Source organism: Budorcas taxicolor, chromosome 12 (genome assembly GCF_023091745.1).
Source record: "Budorcas taxicolor isolate Tak-1 chromosome 12, Takin1.1, whole genome shotgun sequence".
Lineage (NCBI taxonomy): Eukaryota > Metazoa > Chordata > Mammalia > Artiodactyla > Bovidae > Budorcas > Budorcas taxicolor.
In genome coordinates, this window is record NC_068921.1 from 20,035,719 (window position 1) to 20,058,925 (window position 23,207).

The following is a 23,207-nucleotide window of genomic DNA, read 5'->3' on the forward strand; positions in this document are numbered from 1 at the left end:
ATTTTTGTGACTTCTCTTTGTGTGTTTGTGTGTTTTTCAGGACATTTTCGTAGAAAGTGCAAAATCACGTTTACTCTTAGTCTCTTTGTCATCTCTGATTACACATACACAGAGATAAAGTTCAAAGGCAGACAAGGACCCTCGGGTCTGTGCCATGAGGCTGGAGGAAGTTCTTCCTAGAGAATCTTGACTGTTGAGAATCCATACTTGGAGTTTATCTTCAAGATATTGCCCACTGATAATGTTCAATACACCTAGAAGGTAGACAGCAATCAGAAGAAAATGGAAATATGGTTTGGCAGGGTTAAAAGTAGTACTCATCACCATCAGGCTTGTTATCATCTACAAATCACTAGTTCAAGCGATGTTCAAACTTGGAGTGAATAAATATTAGTGAGCCAGAGGCTAAGACTCATTCACTCATTCATCGGGATTTTCCTAAGCCACTGCCAGGCAAGACTGTCAGAGGTGGCAGGGTTCAGTGAAGACAGCAAAGTGCTGCCCTTTCAGAGCACAATTCCAGTCTGACAGTACATGTGAGGAATTGAAATGTTACATAACGTTAAGTAGTGACAAGGCATTTGGAAAGAGAAAAGTAAGGCAGGGAGAGGAGACAGAGTCATTTTTTAATACCAATATCAAGGAAGATCTCTGTGAGAAAATGATGTTTGATCAGAGACCTGGATCAATCGAGGGCATGAACCCTAGGAATATGGGGGAGCACTTTATTAGCCATAAACCAGGATTGTCACCAAAAAACTAAAACCTTTAATTGCTCTCTTGGTCCCAGTGAAGACTTTGGATTTTAGTCCAAGTGCAAAGAGAAGCTATTAAGGAGAGACATGATCTGTTTTTTTTTTGTTTTTAAAAGACCACTCTTACTTACCATATGAACACGGACCTTCGGAAGGCTGGAGTGGAAACAGTGAGACCCGTTTGGAGGCCATTGGAAAAGTCCAGATGTTGAAGCTGTATTTAGAAAAGGCAGAGGAACCAGAGATCAAATTGCCAACATCCGTTGGATCATCAAAAAAGCAACAGAATTCGAGAAAAACATCTACTTCTGCTTTATTGATTATGCCAAAGCCTTTGACTGTGTGCATCAAAACAAACTGTGGAAAATTCTGAAAGAGGTGGGAATACCAGACCACCTTATCTGCCTTCTGAGAAACCTGTATGCAGGTCAAGAAGCAACAAGCAACAGTTAAAACTGGACATGGAACAACAGACTGGTTCCAAATTGGGAAAGGAGTACGTCAAGGTTGTATATTGTCACCGTGCTTATTTAACTTATATGCAGAGGACATCACAAGACACACTGGGCTGGATGAAGCACAAGCTGGAATCAAGATTGCCAGGAGAAATATCAATAACCTCAGATGTGCAGATGACACCACGCTTATGGCAGAAAGCGAAGAAGAACTAAAGAGCCACTTGGTGAAAGTGAAAGAAGAGAGTGAAAAAGTTGGCTTAAAACTCAACATTCAGAAAACTAAGATCATGGCATCCAGTCCCATCACTTCATGGCAAATAGATGGGGAAAAATGGAAACAGTGGGAGACTTTATTATTAGGGGCTGCAAAATCACTGCAGATGGTGACTGCAGCCATGAAATTAAGAGATGCTTGCTTCTTGGAAGAAAAGCTATGACCAAATTAGACAGCATATTAAAAAGCAGAGACATTACTTTACCAACAAAGGTCCATCTAGTCAAAGCTATGGTTTTTCCAGTAGTCATGTATGTATGGGAGAGTTGGACTATAGAGAAAGCTGAATGCTGAGGGATTGATGCTTCACTTGAGAGTCCCTTGGACTGCAAGGAGATCCAACCAGTCCATCCTAAAGGAAATCAGTCCTGAATATTCATTGGAAGGACTAATGCTGAAGCTGAAACTCCAATACTCTGGCCACCTGATGCAAAGAATTGACTCATTTGAAAAGACCCTGATGCTGGGAAAGATTGAAGATGGAAGGAAAAGGGGATGACAGAGGATGAGATGGTTGGATGGCATCACCGACTTGATGGACATGAGTTTGAGTAAGGTTCAGGAGTTGGTGATGGACAGAGAAGCCTGGCGTGCTGTGGTCCATGGGGTTGCAAGGAGCTGGACATGACTGAGCAACTGAACTGAACTGGAAAAACCCAGATGGGAGATGATAGTTCAGTTTTAAATGGCTCACAGCAGTTTTATTTGACTTCACCCTGAACTCATCCTGAGCATTCAGCCCTCTTATTATTCATAAAACAGTTCACTTATTCTCAATATTAAAGAAACTCTGAGGCATCAGTGATCCTCATCATCTCCCTTCCAAGAATGGTGCTGGGCTGGTGGATGTACACATATGCTCCCTCCAACATTTCACTGTCCTCCCCACTTTGCTCTTCCAGAAGAGAAAGGAGATATCAATCTCTCTTCTTGCTCTTCGGTTTTTTCATGGTTTTTGGTTCCAGAACTGAATGTCCTCTCCTCCTTTTCATTTTCCATCTTTGAATCAAAAATTTCCATTAGTCTTCTGAAGTAATTTTGAGCATGCACCAATTGCATCCATAAACAGTCCCATGAGGGACATTTTGTATTTTGTTGAAGTTGGTCCAAAGGTTATGATATATGGATTTGGAATTGTCAATAAAACTTGAAAGTTTTATTAGGTACATGGTGGACCTGGGAAAACGTGTTGGAACTTGTATGTTATGTAACTCTAATAGCTTAATTGCTAGAATTCTTGGGACTCTTACCAATGACTTCATTTCTCCTGAATGTGGGTTTCATGCATCTGGTTGCTTGGCTGTTTTCAGAAAATAGAGGTAATAGTCACATTAATGTATCATCTTTTCCATGATTAGGAAAGAAACCTGAGAATGCTTTCCTAGCGAATATGTAGAAGCAGTTTCCTCCAACACCTGTTCTCTTAAGTCATGAGATGTTTGAAAATAACCACACAAGTTTCAGTATCTGATCCAGTCTTTCGAATATGTACTAGGGCAACATAAAAATTTTGCTAGTGTGAGCAAATGTCAGCATGCCCCATCTCTTGCACCCCTGCCCATGGATTTAAGGAGAGTAAATACCTGTTGATTTGGAATCACCAGTGGGCGGGTTATTTTGTTTCCATGTAATTAATCAGCAGATGAAAAAACATGTTTTTAAAAAGTTAAGTACCTAATGTCACATTGTTATTAAAATAAGGAGCTGGATCCATATTCCAGATACTTATCCACCCTACATGCTTTTGAAAAGTTTAAAAATTATACAGAAATACTTTCTCATTGTGGAAAAATTAGGAAACACAGATGGATTAAAAAACGAACCTCAAAAAATATTTCCACAATTCAGAGATAACCAGTGTTATCCTTTTGTTTCCAGACGTTTTCCTACACAAATATAATTACAAATATCTTTTCAAAGATGGATACTGGTTTACAAATTCATTTAACCTTTAATATTGAATAATACCTTGTGCTGTGTTAATGTCTTTCTATGTCATGAGTATGGGTCTGCACTGTAATTTTTTTAACTCACATTGTTTTCCATGCCAGGATGCTACTGCTGCTGCTGCTGCCAAGTCGCTTCAGTCGTGTCCGACTCTGTGTGACCCCAGAGACGACAGCCCACCTGGCTCCCCCGTCCCTGGGATTCTCCAGGCAAGAACACTGGAGTGGGTTGCCATTTCCTTCTCCAAGGATGCCACTAGTGTTTATTAAATATTTCATTATCTCTTTCCTCTTCTGAATTGGACTACAACTTGATTAACCAATCTTCCTTACTTAGGACATTTATTGAGTGCTAATGATATTTGAAGTGTACTTTACATATGTATTTATTTCATTTATTTAACTTGCTTCCATTTTTTTAACATTACTGACAGTGATTACTTTTTACATACATTTCTGTATGATTCAGTTCAGTTCAGCCACTCAGGTGTGTCCAGTTCTTTGTGACCCTATGGATTGCAGCACGCCAGGCCTCCCTATCCATTACCAACTCCTGGAGCTTACTCAAACTCATGTCCATCAAGTCAGTGATGCCATCCAACCATCTTGTCCTCTGTTGTCCCCTTCTCTTCCTGCCTTCAATCCTTCCCAGCATCAGGGTCTTTCCCAATGAGTCAGTTCTTTGCGTCAGATGGCCAAAGTATTGGAGCTTCAGCTTCAGCATCAATCCTTCCAATGAATATTCAAGACTGATTTCCTTTAGTATTGACTGGTTGGATCTCCTTGCAGTCCAAGGGACTCTCAAGAGTTTTCTCCAACATCACAGCTCAAAACCATCAATCCCTTGGCACTCAGCTTTCTCCATAGTCCAACTCTCCCATACATACATGACTACTGGAAAAACCATAGCCTTGACTAGACGGACCTTTGTTGGTAAAGTAATGTCTCTGCTTTTTAATATCTGTCTAGTTGGTCATAGCTTTTCTTCCAAGAAGCAAGTGTCTCTTAATTTCATGGCCATAGTCAACATCTGCAGTGATTTTGGAGCCCCTAAAAATAAAGTCTCTCACTGTTTCCATTTTTCCCCATCTATTTGCCATGAAGTGCTGAGGCCAGATGCCATGATCTTAGTTTTCTGAATGTTGAGTTTTAAGCCAACTTTTTCACTCTCTTCTTTCACTTTCACCAAGTGGCTCTTTAGTTCTTCTTCATTTTCTGCCATAAGCGTGGTGTCATCTGCATATCTGAGGTTATTGATATTTCTCCCGGCAGTCTTGATTCCAGCTTGTGTTCCATCCAGCCCGGCATTTCGAATGATGTACTCTGCATGTAAGTTAAATAAGCACAGTGACAATATGCAGCCTTGATGTACTCCTTTTTCAAATTGAAACCGATCTGTTGTTCCACGTCCAGTTCTAACTGTTGCTTATTGACCTGCATACAGGTTTCTCAGGAGGCAGGTCAGGTGGTCTGGTATTCCCATCTCTTTCAAAATTTTCCACAGTTTATTGTGATCCACACAGTCAAAAGCTTTGGCATAGTCAATAAAGCAGGAGTTTTTCTGGAATTCTCCTGCTTTTTTGATGATCCAATGGATGTTGGCAATTTGATCTCTGATTCCTTTGCTTTTTCTGAATTCAGCTTCAACATCAGGAAGTTTATGGTTCATGTACTGTTGAAGCCTGGTTTGGAGAACTTTGAGCATTACTTTACTAGCGTATGAGATGAATGCAATTGTGCAGTAGTTCGAGCATTCTTTGCCATTGCCTTTCTTTGGGATTGGAATGAAAACACCTTTTCCAGTCCTGTGACCACTGCTGAGTTTTCCAAATTTGCTGGCATATTGACTGCAGCACTTTAACAGCATCATCTTTTAGGATTTGAAGTAGCTCAACTGGAATGTATGATTATACAGTGGTTATTTAAAAGTTTTTCTTAAATATTGCCAAAGGATCATTCAGAAATGTTCTAACAATTCATTTTCAGAGAGCATTGCAAGTGTTTATTTCTTTACCTGTACATAATCAGTAGAAGTTACCAACTTTATCAATCTTTTCTAGACTTATAGGGAAAAATGATATCATTATTTTAGCTTTGATTTCTTTGATCACCGAAGAAGGAAAATATTTTTTTATTGGTATGTTTATCTTTTTCCTTAAAATATTTTAAATCTAACGTATTTTAAATAATATGTATTTTAACTATATGTATCCACATGTAAATAATTTGGTCAAGTGCAAACCTTTAAAATTTTGAGGTGTTCTCTGTAAGTTTTTCTTTTTTCTTTGCTTCATCCTCTTGCTTCCTTTCACCACAGCCTCTCTACCTCCCAAGTAGACTCTAAACAGCATCACATGGATCTTTTCTGCACATTTTATCTATCCTTCATATAATCTTCTACAATATATATTATACATGCATAGGCACAATATCATATTGTTATGTGTTTTTTTATGGATGTAGGATCATATATTATATGCTTTTCCACATCTTGCTTTTCTCACTCAACAATATAACATTTGAAAATCCTCCAAGTCATCTGGTAGAGCTCCAACTCATTATTTTTAATGACAGGAATTTTTTAAAAGTCATTCTCCTATTGGTCAACATTGCTTTTTTTTCTAGTTCTTTTTTTTTCCTACCATGACTAACCATGCTGCAATCAATATCTTTTTACATACATCTTTTTAAACAAATACTTTTATTTTATTGGAATATCCATGAATATTATTGCTGGATGGGTCTGTGAGTGTGTGTTTTGATTATAACACATGATGCCAGATTGTTTTTGCTAAAGGATGTAACACTTCATATTTCCACCAGCAATATATGTGAGAGAATCCTTTTCATTATATCCCAGCCGGCAGTAGATATTGTCGCTCTTTGTAATTTTTGTTACTCTGATGGGTATAAAGTGATAATTATGTAGTTACTGTAATTTGCATATTCATAACTTCTCCTTGTGAATTTGTATATCTTTTCATTTGTACCTTACCACAGGATTTATTTATCTGAGTTATCTTTGCCTACTATTTTATTTGGTTACCTATTTCTTTCTTGTCTATTCATAAAATATTTTTGCATATTATTAACTTAAAATTTTATCATCTGTATTACAAATATTTTTTCCACATCTGTTCTTAGTCCATTGTATTTCTATATGAGATTCATTGTTATACAAAGGTTTTTCTTTTTTATTTAGTCAAATGTATCACACTTTAGCTTCTGAATTTCTAGTCAGAGTTAAGAAGTCATGAATTCTAGATAATACTGAATTGTGAAGTCTCAGATTTTCATGTTTATCTCCTTCCAGGTATGTATCTAGGATATTAGTACCAATCATTTTTCTTCCAGTTTTATTGAGGTATAATAGACATACAGCACTGTGTAAGTTTAAGGGTATAGAATGATGATGTGACTTATATACCCCATGAAATAAGTTAGTGAACATCCATCACAATAAGTTAGTGAGCATCCATCATCTCATACAGATATAAAATTAAAAAATAATCTTTTTTTCCCTTGTGATGAGAGCTCTTAGGATTGACTCTCATAAAAATTTTCATGTGTAACATACATCAGTGTTAATTATATTAATTGTATTGTACATTACATAGCTAGTAATTATTTATTTTATATATGGAAGTTTGTACCTTTTGACCACCTTCATCCAATTCCCCCCTCTTCCCACTTCTTGCCTCTACTAACTAAAAATCTGATCTCTTTTTGTATGATATATTAGTATCTCATATGCTAATATTAGGACATTAATACCAGTCATTAAACAATCTAAAATTTTTCTATTAAAAATGTACCACGTTTATAATATATTAACTCATCTACACTGGGATTTATTTCTGAAGTATCTGCTATGTTTTACTGCTCCATTTACTTGTTCCTGTTGGATTATAATGACTTTATAATATATTCTGATAATTGTTAAGGCAAATCTTCTCATATCATTTTTTCATATTTTTCTTAAGTATATATTTTTTCACATACAACTTTAAAATCATGTATCTAATTAAAAATTTATTGGGATACTCATTGAAATTGCATTTAATTTGTAGATTAATTTTTGGATGACACATTTTTCTGTTATTCCCTTATAAGAGATGGAATGCATCTTCATATTTTCACAATTACATATTTTAATAAGATTCTATTTATCCTGTGACTTTTTAATTAAGTTACTTTAAAGTATTTTATGGTTTTTGTCACTATTGTAAAAAGATTGGACTTTTCATTTCTTGATGTTAATTGTTAGTAAAAAGCTGTTAGAATTCTACCATAAATTTAGAGAAGAGCTAACACCTATCCTACTCAAACTCTTCCAGAAGATTGCAGAGGAAGGTAAACTTCCAAACTCATTCTATGAGGCCACCATCACCCTAATGCCAAAACCTGACAAAGATGCCACAAAAAAAGAAAACTACAGGCCGATATCACTGATGAACATAGATGCAAAAATCCTTAACAAAATTCTAGCAATCAGAATCCAACAACACATTAAAAAAGATGATACATCATGACCAAGTGGGCTTTATCCCACGGGTGCAAGGATTCTTCAATATCTGCAAATGTATCAATGTAATACACCACATTAACAAATTGAAAAATAAAAGCCATATGATTATCTCAGTAGATGCAGAGAAAACCTTTGACAAAATTCAACATCCATTTATGATAAAAACTCTCCAGAAAGCAGGATTAGAAGGAACATAACCTCAACATAATAAAAGCTATATATGACAAACCCACAGCAAACATTATCTTCAATGGTGAAAAATGGAAAGCATTTCCCCTAAAGTCAGGAATAAGACAATGGTGTGCACTTTCACCACTACTGTTCAACATAGTTTTGGAAGTTTTGGCCACAGCAATCAGAGCAGAAAAAGAAATAAAAGGAATCCAAATTGGAAAAGAAGAAGTAAAACTCTCACTGTTTGCAGATGACATGATCCTCTACATAGAAAACCCTAAAGATTCCACCAGAAAATTATTAGAGCTAATCAATGAATATAGTAAAGTTGCAGGATATAAAATACACACACAGAAATCCCTTGCATTCCTATACACTAATAATAAAAAAAATAGAAAGAAATTAAAGAAACAATTCCATTCACCATTGGAATGAAAAGAATAAAATACTTAGGAATATATCTACCTAAAGAAACTAAAGACCTATATATAGAAAACTATAAAACACTGGTGAAAGAAATCAAAGAGGACACTAATAGCTGGAGAAATATACCATGTTCATGGATTGGAAGAATCAATATAGTGAAGATGAGGATACTACCCAAAGCAATCTATAGATTCTATGCAATCCCTATCAAGCTACCAACAGTATTTTTCACCGAGCTAGAACAAGTAATTTCACAATTTGTATGGAAATACAAAAAACCTTGAATAGCCAAAGCAATCTTGAGAAAGAAGAATGGAACTGGAGGAATCAACCTGCCTGACTTCAGGCTCTACTACAAAGCCACAGTCATGAAGACAGTATGGTACTGGCACAAGGACAGAAATATAGATCAATGGAACAAAATAGAAAACCCAGAGATAAATCCACACACCTATGGACACCTTATCTTCGACAAAGGAGGCAAGAATATACAATGGATTAAAGACAATCTCTTTAACAAGTGGTGCTGGGAAAACTGGTCAACCACTTGTAAAAGAATGAAACTAGATCACTTTCTAACACCATACACAAAAATAAACTCAAAATGGATTAAAGATCTAAATGTAAGACCAGAAACTATAAAACTCCTAGAGGAAAACATAGGCAAAACACTCTCCGACATAAATCACAGCAGGATCTTCTATGAGCCACTTCTCAGAATATTGGAAATAAAAGCAAAAATAAACAAATGGGGACCTAATTAAAATTAAAAACTTCTGCACAACAAAGGAAACTATAAGCAAGGTGAAAAGACAGCCTTCAGAATGGGAGAAAATAATAGCAAATGAAGCAACTGACAAAGAATTAATCTCAAAAATAGACAAGCAACTCCTGCAGCTCAATTCCAGAGAAATAAATGACCCAATCAAAACATGGGCCAAAGAATTAAACAGAAATTTCTCCAAAGAAGACATACAGATGGCTAACAAACACATGAAAAGATGCTCAGCATCACTCATTATCAGAGAAATGCAAATCAAGACCACAATGAGGTACCATTTCACACCAGTCAGAATGGCTGCTATCCAAAAGTCTACAAGCAATAAATGCTGGAGAGGGTGTGGAGAAAAGGGAACCTTCTTACACTGTTGGTGAGAATGCAAACTAGTTCAGCCACTATGGAGAACAGTGTAGAGATTCCTTAAAAAACTGCAAGTAGAACTGCCATATGACCCAGCAATCCCACTGCTGGGCATACACACTGAGGAAACCAGAATTGAAAGAGACATGTATACCCCAATTTTCATTGCAGCAGTGTTTATAATAGTGAGGACATGGAAGCAACCTAGATGTCCATCAGCAGACGAATGGATAAGAAAGCTGTGGTACAGATACACAATGGAATATTACTCAGCCATTAAAAAGAATACATTTGACTCAGTTCTAATGAGGTGGATGAAACTGGAGCCTATTATACAGAGTGAAGTAAGCCAGAAAGAAAAACACCAATGCAGTATACTAATGCATATATATGGAATTTAGAAAGGGATTCTTTGGAGGGAATGATGCTGAAGCTGAAACTCCAGTACTTTGGACACCTCATGCAAAGAGTTGACTCATGGGAAAAGACACTGATGCTGGGAGGGATTGGGGGCAGGAGGAAAAGGGGACAACAGAGGATGAGATGGCTGGATGGCATCACTGACTGGATGGACGTGAGTCTGAGTGAACTCCGGGAGTTGATGACGGACAGGGAGGCCTGGTGTGCTGTGATTCATGGGGTTGCAAAGAGTCGGACACAACTGAGCGACTGTACTGAACTGAATGATAACCCTGTATGCGAGACAGCAAAAGAGACACAGATGTATAGCACAGTCTTTCGGACTCTGTGGGAGAGGGCTAGTGTGGGATGATTTGGGAGAATGGCATTGAAACATGTATGATATCATATGTGAAACGAATCGCCAGACCAGGCTCGATGCATGATACAGGATGCTTGGGGCTGGTGCACTGGGATGACCCAGAGGGATGGTATGGGGAGAGAGGTGGGAGAGGGTTCAGGATGGGAAACACGTGTATACCCATGGCGGATTCATGTTGATGTATGGCAAAACCAATACAATATTGTAAAGTAATTAGCCTCCAATAAAATAAATAAATTCATATTTTTTTAAAAAAGCTTTTAATTAAAAATATTTGTTTTTAATCCAAAACTAGAACAAACTATTTTATTATCCTTAGAATGTTTTGTATTGGAATTTTTTGTTTTCTGTGTATAAAACTGTACAATTATGTAATCAGTGAAAGAGATAGTTTTTGCTTTTTCCAATGTTTTTTGCCTGCTATTTCATTTGCTTCAGTATCTACTATAATACTATAAAAGTGTTATCATTTATGTGAAATGGGTCATCTTTGATTTTGATTTTAGAATTTACTGCTAGTTTTTGGAAAATTTTTGTTATTGGTTTCATAAGTTTTTTTGTAGTGCTATTTTTAATTAGAACTGACTGTTGAATTTTGTCAAATGCCTTTTAAAGTATCTGTTGTAAGACATCTTTCACATTTTTGCTGTACTGGTTTCAGTGGATACATTTCCTGATATTAAGCACTTTATTATTCTTGAAATATATACATCCTTTGATATATTGACAGATTCTCTTTGTTAATATTTTATTTACAGTTACTGTTTTTACAGAAATAAGCCAAACTGGCTTGCAGTTGTATATTCTGTTTCTATTTTTATTAAATTTGGGCATGAAAAGTTAACATCATTAGGGAGCTTTATATATATTTCAATGGCTTATTTTAAACAATATAGGAATTTTCTGTTATTTAAAAGCCAAATTAAGGTCAGTTATGAAGCATATGGTCCTGGTGTCTTTTTAAATGATACATTCTTAACTATCTTATGGATTATTTGGTAATTGATTAAAATTGTCTACTTCTTGTTGAGTTGGTTTTGTGATTGATATTCTGCTAGGAAATAATTCATTCTTTTGGGCTTTCAAATATTAAAAAAAAATTTTATTGGAGTATTGTTGATTTACAGTGTTGTGTTATGAGTTTTCAAATCTTTTGTCACAGAGTTACATTTATTGTTCTTATGTCATTCTTCAATCTTTCCTGACTCAATGGTCATTTTTCTTTTCTCATTTTTAAATTGTATTTACTTTGTACTTTTTGTTTTTTACTTTATCAGGCTTAGAAAACATTTTCTTTATTTTACTGGTCTTTTCAATGAATCCACTTTTGTGTTTAATTCTCCTTTCTTTTATTTTTGTTGTTGTTTATCATTTTATGAATTTTACCTTTTATCTTTATAAATGCTATCTTCCCGGTTTATTTTTGTTAATTTTATTTTCTTATGTACTAATACAAAGTTCCTTTATATTTTCTGCTTTTTAAAACAACTCAAGACATTTAAAGCTATATATTCTGCCTTGAGTATAGCTTTTATTTGTGTCCTATAGGTGGTTTTACTATAAAGTGTTTTCCTTTTTATTGCCTCCAATGATTTTCTAGCAGTTTATATTTCTTTTCTTTTAGTACACATTTTTTATCACCTTTGTATTTATTCTTAATTTTTTGCTTTTATTTTAAATTGAGGTTTTAGATTACATATATAATTGAGATTGTATGTATTATCTTTCTTTGTCTACTTGTTTCACTTAACACAATACCCTCAGGGTCCACCCATGTTGTCACAAATAGCAAAGTAGCATTATTTTTTACAGCAGAATAGTAGTTCAGAGTATATATAAACAACAATTTCTTTATCCATTCATCAACTGATGAACATTTAGATTGTTCCCATATCCTGATTATTGTAAATAATGCTGCAAAAGACAACAAAATGAAATGACAGCCTACTAGATGGAGGAAAGTATTAGCAAATGACATGACTGATATGAGATTAATATATATAAGCAATGCTTACAGCTCAACATTATTAAAAAATAAGAATACAAATAGCATTTGTTGGCAAGGATGTGGAGAAAAGGGAACTCTAGTACACTGTTGGCGGGAATGTACATTGATATAGTCACTATAGAGGACAGCATATACTTTTCTCAAAAAACTAAAAATAGTAAGGTTTTTAAATATAAAACTCCAGCTTTCCTTTTGTTGGGCTTCCCTTGTAGCTCAGCTGGTAAAGAATCCGCCTGCAATGGGTTCAATCCCTGGGTTGGGAAGATCCCCTAGAGAAGGGAAAGGCTATCCACTCCAGTATTCTGGCCTGGAGAATTCCATGGACTGTATAGTCCATGGCACTTCGAAGAGTCAGACACGACTGAGTGACTTTCACTTTCACTTTCCTTTTGTTTTGCAGGGTGTTCAGTTTTTCATTCTTTTACTTTCTGTCTTTCTCTTTTTATATTTTAGGTGTTTCTTGAAAATGTCATACAGATTAATTTTTATCATCCAGTTTGATAATATTGTCCTCTAAAATAGAGTATTTAGTCAATTTAAATTTTAGGTGATCATTTCTACAGTTGAATTTACATCTTACCATCATATCCTTTGCTATTTGCTCGCATTTCACCACACCCCTGCTTTTCGGTAAATTGTTTTTTCTAATTCTGTTTTTCTTCTATTTGTTTGCAAGTTAACTACTCTCTTTCTGTTATTTTAGTGATTATCTAGAAATACCACATGCATACTTGTCAAGGTTTAAAATTAATCAACACCTTTACCCTCCTGCCAAGAAACACAAAAACCTTAGAATATGTTAACTCCATACACCCTCTATCAACGTATATGTTATGGTTTTATTTTCTATTATATCTTGCATTAGAAAAACCTCACAAGATATTATTATTATTGAGTTATTATCACTACTACTGCTGCCACTAATTGTATTATACTCTATGGTTGTTTAGAATTACCCGCATATTAATTTCTCTGCTCTTCATTTTTTCTTGCATCTCAGGATTGCTTTCCTGTTGCTTGGAATACATCTCTTAGAATTTTCATAAGTAAAGATTAGATAATACCAAACTTTCTTAGCTCCCCCCCGCCCCACCCGATAATATCTATTTCAGTATTATTTTTGAAAGATATTTTTTACTAAGTTATGATTTGGGTCAGCTAATTTGCTTTAGCTTATCGAAGATGTCCTTTTACTGGTCTATGGCTTCTATTGGGTCTTCAGTTCAGTTCAGTTCAGTCGCTCAGTCGTGTCCGACTCTTTGTGACCCCATGAATTGCAGCACTCCAGGCCTCCCTGTCCATCACCAACTCCTGGAGTTCACTCAAACTCATGTCCATTGAGTCAGTGATGCCATCCAGCCATCTCATCCTCTGTCGTCCCCTTCTCCTCCTGCCCCCAATCCCTCCCAGCATCAGAGTCTTTTCCAATGAGCCAACTCTCCGCATGAGGTGGCCAAAGTACTGGAGTTTCAGCTTTAGCATCATTCCTTCCAAAGAACACCCAAGACCGATCTCCTTTAGAATGGACTGGTTGGATTTCCTTGCAGTTCAAGGGACTCTCAAGAGTCTTCTCCAACACCACAGTTCAAAAGCATCAATTCTTCGGTGCTCAGCCTTCTTCACAGTCCAACTCTCACATCCATACATGACTACTGGGAAAACCATAGCCGTGACTAGACGGACCTTTGTTGGTAAAGTAATGTCTCTGCTTTTGAATATGCTATCTAGGTTGGTCATAACTTTCCTTCCAGGGAGTAAGTGTCTTTTAATTTCATGGCTGCAGTCACCATCTGCAGTGATTTTGGAGCCCCCCAAAGTAAAGTCTGACACTATTTCCACTGTTTCCCCATCTATTTTCCATGAAGTGATGGGACCAGATGCCATGATCTTCGTTTTCTGAATGCTGAGCTTTAAGCCAACTTTTTCACTCTCCACTTTCACTTTCATCAAGAGGCTTTTTAGTTCCTCTTCATTTTCTACCATAAGTGTGGTGTCATCTGCATATCTGAGGTTATTGGTATTTCTCCCAGCAATCTTGATTCCAGCCCATCATTTCTCATGATGTACTCTGCATATAAGTTAAATAAGCAGAATGACAATATACAACCTTGACATACTCCTTTTCCTATTTGGTCTTACTTTCCTACTGGGTCTTAGTTTTAAGCTATTGAGAAGTTAGTCTATAATCTCGTACCTCTTTAATATTAAATACTTTGTTTATATACAATTTTGTGAAGCTTCCTTTTGCTCATTTCTGTTTTCTTAACGGTGTCTTTCAAAAGAAAGAAGTTTTTAATTTTTGATGAAGTCCATTTTATGAGTTTTGTTTCATGAAACATTCTTTTGGTGTTTTATCTGAGAAATGTATACCAGTCGAAGATCATTTATTTTCTCCTATTTTCATCTTGATGTTTTCATTTTAGGTTTTACATTTAGGACATGATTCAGTTGAGTTACTTTTTGTTTGTGGTTTCAGGTGTAAATGAAAGCTTTTAAATTTTATTGTTGTGTATGGATATCCAATTCTTACAAGCACCATTTATTGAAAGACTATTCTTTCTTCATTGAATTGTCTTTGTACTTTTGTAAAAAATTAACCATCCATATATGTGTGGATCTGTTTCTGGATTCTATATTGCATTCCATTGATCTATTTTTGTGCCCAAAGCACCCTGTTTTGATCACTGGAACTTATTATATTAAGTCATGAAACTTGAGATTAGTCCTCTAATTTTGTTCTTTTAAAAAGTTGCATTTTGATATGACTTTTAGAATAAAACTTGTCAATTTCTAACAAAAAAGTCTATTGGGAAATTGTTTGGGATTACATTGATCATACAGATCAATTTGGGGAGGATTGACATCTTCATAATATTGAGTCTTCCAACAATGGGCATAGTATATTTCTCCAATTATGTAGATAATTTTTACCTTCAATTTCTATAGTTTTCTGTGTATAAATCTTGTATATTCTTTGTTAGATTTATCCCCAAGTACTTTATATATTTTGATGCCATTATGAATTATATTAAAATTTGTTTTTGTTGCTACATAGAAATATAATTTTGGGGGGTATATTGATTTTGTTTCTTACAGACTTACAAAATTTACTTATTAGTTCTAGTGGATTTTTTTATAGGTTCAGTTGGATTTTCTATATATATGGTCTTGTTATTTACAAATCAAAGAACAGCAGTTTACTCTCTTTTCAATCTGAATCCCTTTTCTGAAAGAATTTCTTTTGAATTTATATCACTCCTCTTAATGTTTATAGAATTCACCAGTGAAAGCATCTGGGCCAGTAGTTTACTTTGTAGTTTTTAAACTACAAAATTCAACTTTTGATATAGATATAGATTATTCAGGTTATCTTTTTTTTTTCCTTGAGTGAACTTTACTAATTTGTATGTTTCATGGAATTTACCCTTTTTACCTATGTTTTTGAATTTGATGGCATAAAATTGCTTGTAACATTTCCTTATTGTTATTTTAATCGCTGTTAAATTTCTAATGATGTCACTTTTCTCATTCCTGATGTTGTTAATTTGCTAAAGTATATTTCTTGCAAGTGGTATGTAGTTGAGTTCTTTTGTCCGATGTGACAGTCTTTGCTTTTTAATAAGGGTGTTTAGCTCCTTTGCTTTTAATATGATTATTGTGGTTAGAGGTATATCTGTTATATTGCTGTTTGTTTTCTGTTTGTTTCATCTTTTTTGTTCCCCCTTTCCTCATTTTGATCATTAAGATACTTCCAAGCTTTAAAAGTCTTGTCTAGGCAACATGAGAATTTCAATTTTATGTTGAATCTAAAGCTTCTCTCTCCCTGCCCAGATCTGACCCATGGTTCAAGGGCCCTTTTCTGTTCTTTGTAGCTCTTTTATTTCTTCCTTTTTTTTTTCTTTTACTTTTCTTCCCCTGCTCTTTCTGATCCTTTTGCTCTTCTCCATGGTTGATGTAGGGTGAAGCTAGATTAGAGTAGAAAAGACCATAAGTCTTTTAGTCAGTGGTAGCAATAGCCACCAAAATCTTTGTTTTATCTTATTTATGGACGTCTTTGGTGTTTAGTCCATAGAAAGCTTTAGATATTGAAAAGTAGACTCTGGTATTAATCCACTTACAACTTTTGCCAGCCTGTTGGATTTAAACACAGAAGATAATGGATGTTGGAGATTGGTGTACAGTTACTTACCTTAAACAGTTATTAGTAACTTAATTATTCATTGAGTCTTATCATTAAGAACTAAGATAGAATGTTTATTAAGACAGTAGGAGCTACCATAACAAAAAATCTTAAAAATGGTTTATTTTATCATCTAAAGTTGGTTCCCTTTTAAAAGACGTCTGTCTTTAAAATAACAATCGAGGGCTCCTTCCATCTGCAGCTCTGCCACTTTCATCTTTCCTCTAAGGCTTCATACCCATCCACATCAAGCTGGCATTGCCTGGGGAGATGTCTTTATATACTAAAGCCTAATTGCCTGGAAAATCCCATGGATGGAGGAGCCTGGTAAGCTGCAGTCCATGGGGTTGCAAAGAGTCGGACACAACTGAGCAACTTCTCTTTCACTTTTCACTTTCATGCATTGGAGAAGGAAATGGCAACCCACTCCAGTGTTCTTGCCTGGAAAATCCCAGGGATGGGGGAGCCTGGTGAGCTGCCGTCTGTGGGGTCGCACAGGGTCGGACACGACTGAAGCGACTTAGCAGCAGCAGCAGCAGCAAGGGTGGCATACAGTACTTCCCACTCACATTGCAGTGGCTAGGGCTCAGTTACACTTACCTGAAAGGTGGCTGGAAATATAAAGTGTGTGCCAAATGAGAACAGAAAAGATTTGGTAAAAGATTTGGTAGCTAGTTTCTGTGTAGGGTAACTTTCCTTATTACAAAGTGTCCCATGTATTTAAATTTAAAATTAAAGCTCAATGAACCTTGCTCTCTTTCCTTTCTTCTGTGGCAGTGTGTTGACATCATGCATCTAGGTCACTCACCTCTAACTTAGCCTGCAAATGGACACATCTGAAAAAAATGATCACCCATCACACTAACGCTAAAGCGCCTAGAAATTTCTAAACTTGAATTTTTAAGAAAATGTTTTAGAGGGACCAGGTCTTTATAATGATCATTTAAAATAGAAAACTTATTAAAATCAACTGTGATACCTTCATACTTCATCTTCAGAGGATTTTCTTTTTAAAAAGTAATTCTTGAATGTCTTTCTAAAGATACTTTTCATTTAAAAGTAACAAAGTTCTGATTTTGGGTGTTTTGATTTCAGACAAAAAGTCATTTGTATAAAGAATCTTGTAGAGTGTTTACACTTGTCTCTGTGTTTAGTATTTTTCTTGCAAATCTTAGTCCTCTGGAGCCATGGGGTACTCTGGGCCCAGGGACTCCAGTTTAACATTCATTTAATGGTTTTGACCCCTGCTCTGAAGTGGATTTATACAGAGGAGTCGTGCTTTGCATGTCCTGAAGTCATTAGTTTGGCATGAAACGGTCCTGCTGCTTGTGTTGTCATAATAGTAAACAATTATTTCTGACTTGGGTTTCTGTAAAATGACCATGTCTATTTGAAGACCTAAATTATTTAAGAGCAAACTGCTTGTGGGGATGACAGTGCTTGAGGGCCAGTGACTATCTGATCCTCCATGTAGGAGTAACTCTTACCATTTAGTTACCTAGGTGCTAATCACTTAATTTGAATGGCATCTCTTTCTAAGAACGCTAAGTGTTTCTTAGCATGGCCCTGGATATGGTTCTGCATGTTTTCCAATCTAACTCTGGAAATCTGTTGGGAACTTAGCATGCTTATTTTATTATTGAATATGTTGTTTATGAATTTGGGATCCTAAATGTGTCTCAGGTTTTTAATATGTAGTCTTCAGTTGTGATAAGATAGCTATCTTAATTTATATTCTAGGAGTCAAGACTTTTAATTGCTACTGTTTTCTCAGTACAGTATGGAGCGAAGCTGTCATCTGGGAGTGGGAATGGACTTTTGGAGCTTTGAGGAAAGAAGGTATGATGTGGTTGTCTAGGAGAGAAGAGGATGGAATGGAGCAAGGAAGAGTCCAGTGATTGCTGGGTAGCATTTTGCTGCCGTAGATACAGAGGACTTGAGAGGTAAGAATTGTGGTCTGTGAGATGAGCTGGGGTCAGAATGAATTTGGATTTTGTTCAAAGTGAAGTGCGCCACCATTGGAGGGTTTGTGCAGTGTCATGACACTATCAGACTTAGAGTTTAAAAGAATCACTTTGATCACTGCAGAATATTCAGAGGCAGGAAGAGATTTATTCAGCAGTCTAAATGAAAGATGCTAGTAGCTTTGAACTGTGGTGGAAGTGGTGGAGGTAAAGAAAAGGGGTTGAATTTGAGTTATATTTTGAAGCTAGATCTAATGGGATTTGCCCATTAAAAGTAGAGTATGAGAAAAAGGCATCAAGGAAGAATTTAAGGTTTAATCCTAAGCAATGCGTGGATGCTGATGCCAAATAGATATTGGGTTTCTCAGCTCCAAATAAACATATAAGATCAATGCCACCTGCGTTGATATTCTCAGCCAAGCAGCAGAATAATCTCCATGTAGACTGAGGCAACAGTGCCATTTAGGTTGATGTGGCTAATAGCCTCACATTTCAGACAAAAAGGAGGAAAATTTCTGCATGAACACACCAGACAGGCAGTCTTTGATGTGTAGTTTTTTAAGTGTGTTGGCATATTTTCTTTTAATTTATAATTCAAGATTAATTAAGTAGACTAATTTAAGCTAACTTCTGGAAATATGCTGGAATTTCCTTTTTTCAAAATATGACAGAATTCAGTTAGTATTCTGCAGCTTGTTAGACTTTTCCAAACAATAAAACAAAATGTATTTGTTTAAATGAGAAGCTCTGCTCTCCATTTAGTATTTTAATGTTTTTACTTTTTCCTTCTTTAAGACTGAAATAAAACTATACAAGTATGAAAGATGAGTGTGCCATTAACTTTAAAGAGAGAGATGACACCTTGCTTTTCCCTTTTAAAGAGTAGCTTGTCCCAATTTTTCCAGTCTTTGGTTTTTTTGTTTTAAAATTTTATTGGCTTTTTGACTGGGCCAATGTCATTTCATACCCTTGCTACTGGAGCTACTTCATTCCTTTTTTATCAGCTCATCAGCACACTTTTTCTGGACAACTGAAAACCAACTGTCTTCATTTCCATCCCTTAAATGTGAAGACTTCAAAAGTTTCCATAACTGCTCACTCTCCAGGGAAAACCAAACTAAAGGATGCTATTTCCCCACAAAGTGCAGTTTAGTCATTTTCTTTATTGTGTTTGCAAATGATGCCACTGGGACTGAGGGAGGAAATGAATGTATTGCATAGGAATCTTTGTTTTGTGATTTGGGGAGATCAAGAAGAAAAACAGTACCTGGATCTTTCAGTTATGTCTTCAGTTTGTTCCTTCTGGTCTTCTTACTGGGTGAATGGTTAATTTCAGGTGAAAGGAAGCAAGTCCTTTAGAGCCTTTCCCCTGAATTAGAGGACTTGATAGCTACAATTGTCAGTGCTTTACAGTGTAAACAGTTGTCAGGTTTGTGGATTGATGCCGTGGTGGGAAGCCCACTGTTATTTCAGTATCAATAAAAGCAATAAAAGTATCAATAAAAGCAATGTTGAGAGCCTGGACTCTGGAATTCAACTTGGGTACAAATTCTAGTCTCACCACTCTCTAAATGGCTGGGTCATTTAACTTCTCTGAGGCTCAACTTAATCTATGTCAAATAGGAATAATAGTGGTTACCTTACAGAGTAGTTGGGAAGAGTAAAATAAATAATGTGTCTTATGCAGTTATACTATAGTGCCCTGCATATAATAAATATTCAGTAGTTGGCAGCTATTATTACTTTTCAGTTTTACTAATTTGTAATTTAAGGAGAATACTAAGATAAGATTGTTATAGATCTATTATTGTATTTTTTTTCTTTTTTGATTTTGATTTTTTCTTTTTTTTTTTAATTTTAAAATCTTTAATTCTTACATGTGTTCCCAAACATGAACCCCCCTCCCACCGCCCTCCCCATAACATCTCTGTGGGTCATCCCCATGCACCAGCCCCAAGCATGCTATATCCTGCGTCAGACATATTTTATTTATATCTTATTTTAAGATAATCATACCTTATTTTATAGTATCATAAATTAATTTATTATATGTATGTATACTATTACATAAGTGTGTGTGTGTTAGTCCCTCAGTTGTGTCTGATTCTTTGCAGCCCCATGGGCTAGCCTGCCAGGCTCCTCTGTCCATGGAATTCTCCAGGCAGGAATGCTGGAGTGGGTTGCCATTCTCTTCTCCAGGGAAACTTCCTGACACAGGGATCGAACATATGAATGTATGCATGTGTGTGTATATATTGTCTATATATGAATAAGAAAAGGTTTAGATTAGAGAGAATAGTACTTGACTTTCTCTAGGTAGGTACCCCTATAGGTATAGACCAATAGTTATTAAAATGTAGGCTCCAGACCATGGCATCACCTTCAACTGGGAACTTCCTCGAAAGTCAGTTTTTGAGTTCCACTCTAGAAACTCAGGAAGTGGGGCTCAGCAGTCAGTGTTTCAGTGAGTCTTCCCAGCAATCTTGATGCCTTGTAAAGTTTGAACACCTGGAATAGAAGTGTCACCACTCTAAGTTAATGATTTTCAGTCTGAAACATACTTGGTTTAGCTGGTATCTTTTTTTCATGTAGTAAGTTTTAAGCAACCTGTAAATACTGAACTGAAATCAGATGGTAATATTACAAACACAAATGCTTTGTTCAACAAAGGCTTGTTGAGTGCTTACTCGATGCCAGGCCTTGTACTCACATGCTTTCATGCACATTTAGTATCAGAGTGTTTGACACAGCAAGCAAGTGTAGGATCCAGAAGTACCATTTCTTTCTTTGTTGCTTGAAGGGTAGTGTGGGCAAAACTTTCTCCCTCCCCTGTCAAGAAGTTGTAATTGAAAGTGTTTGGGACCAGCGCTGTCAGGTTCCCCAAAACTCAAGGCGTGAGACAGAAAACTGATGATGGTGTCAATCCTGTTGGGCCTTTACTGGTTGAGCAGCAAAAGGAGATACTCTAGGAGGCAGCGCATGAGCGCCTGTCAGTTCCCCTGGCTTCCTAGCGGCATCCTGTGTGACCTCATCAGGCTGCAGAAGGTCCCTGTTCCCCCACCAAAACCTTAATTCAGCAACATGTAAAATTTTATAACTTCCTGGGAAGAGTTGGTTCTGTATCATTATTTTTAGTATGACTAAAATGGCTAATGTTCCCTTGTATCATCTGTCAGATTAAACAATGACTACACATGTGACAGAAATATTTAGAATAAAGTAAAAAGCTCAGGGCCTAGTAGAACACACTCCTATACAGTCACCATTTAGATTTAACAAATGCTAATGTTTTGACATTGTGTTAGCCAGCTGAGGTTGCTGTAATAGAATACCATACCAGGGGTCCCCCACCTCCGGGATCTAATGCCTAATGATCTGAGGTGGAGATGATCTAATAATAGTAGAAAAAAGTGCACAATAAATGTAATGTGCTTGAGTCATCCCGAAACACCCTCCGCCCCCCAGTCTGTGGAAAAATTGTCTTTCACGAAACTAATCCCTGGTGCCAAAAAGGTTGGGGACCATATGACTTGAGAACAGAAATTTTTCATAGTTCTGAGGGCTGCAAGTCCCAGACCAACAGGCTAGTTGATTTGCTTCTGGTGAGAGCTCTCTTTCTGCCCTGCAGACTTCTTCCTGTGCCTCACCTGGCCTTTCCTCAACTTGTGTGCATGAAGAGAGAGTGAGGTCTCTGGCGTCTCTTCTTATAAAGACACTACTTCTACTGGATAGGGCCATGACCTTATGGCTCATTTAACCTTCATTGTTTCCTTAGAGGCCCTCTGTCCCAAAACAGCCACACTGGTGATTAGACCTTCAATGTTTTGAGTTTTGGGGAGACACAATTCTACCTATAACAGCCAGTGGCATCAACCTTACCTGGGAACTTGCTTGAATTTCTCATTTTACCCTCCTTGACCCCATTCTTCCTTCTTCCTCCTCACAGGTAGACTTTTTGGAAGTCAGCTTGTGTTGTTCCTCTCCTTACATTATACATTTACTATATACATACACGCACATATTTTTTCCCTCCATGAGGACTTTTATTTGAATGTATTGAAACTACATTGATTTTAGGGGCAACTGGCATCTTAGAAATACTGTTATTGCATCTTTCAATCCAAGAACATGTTGTTTCTCTCCATATAATTTATCCAAATGGCTATCAGTTTCTTCAAGATTTACTTAGAAGCCCATCTTATACCTACAGATTTGCCATGCCAACAAATCATGCCATGCCTTATCATAGACTACACTGTCATATGTACTTGCGTTCTTTCTGGGTTATCTCTGATTATTCCACTGATCCGTCTTTTAGAGCCCAAACTACACTGTTTTAATTAGAGAGGCTTTATAACGCATGTGCATGGCTTGTATCTATAAACATTATAGAACTTCATATAATTTGCTTCACGCACATGCGTGTGCTAAGTTGTTTCAGTCGTGTTCGCCTCATTGCGACCTGTGGGCTGTAGCCCACCAGCCTTCTCTGTCCATGGGATTCTTCAGGAAAGAATACTGGAGAGGGTTGCCATGCCCTCCTCCAGGGGATCTTCCTGACCCAGGGATTGA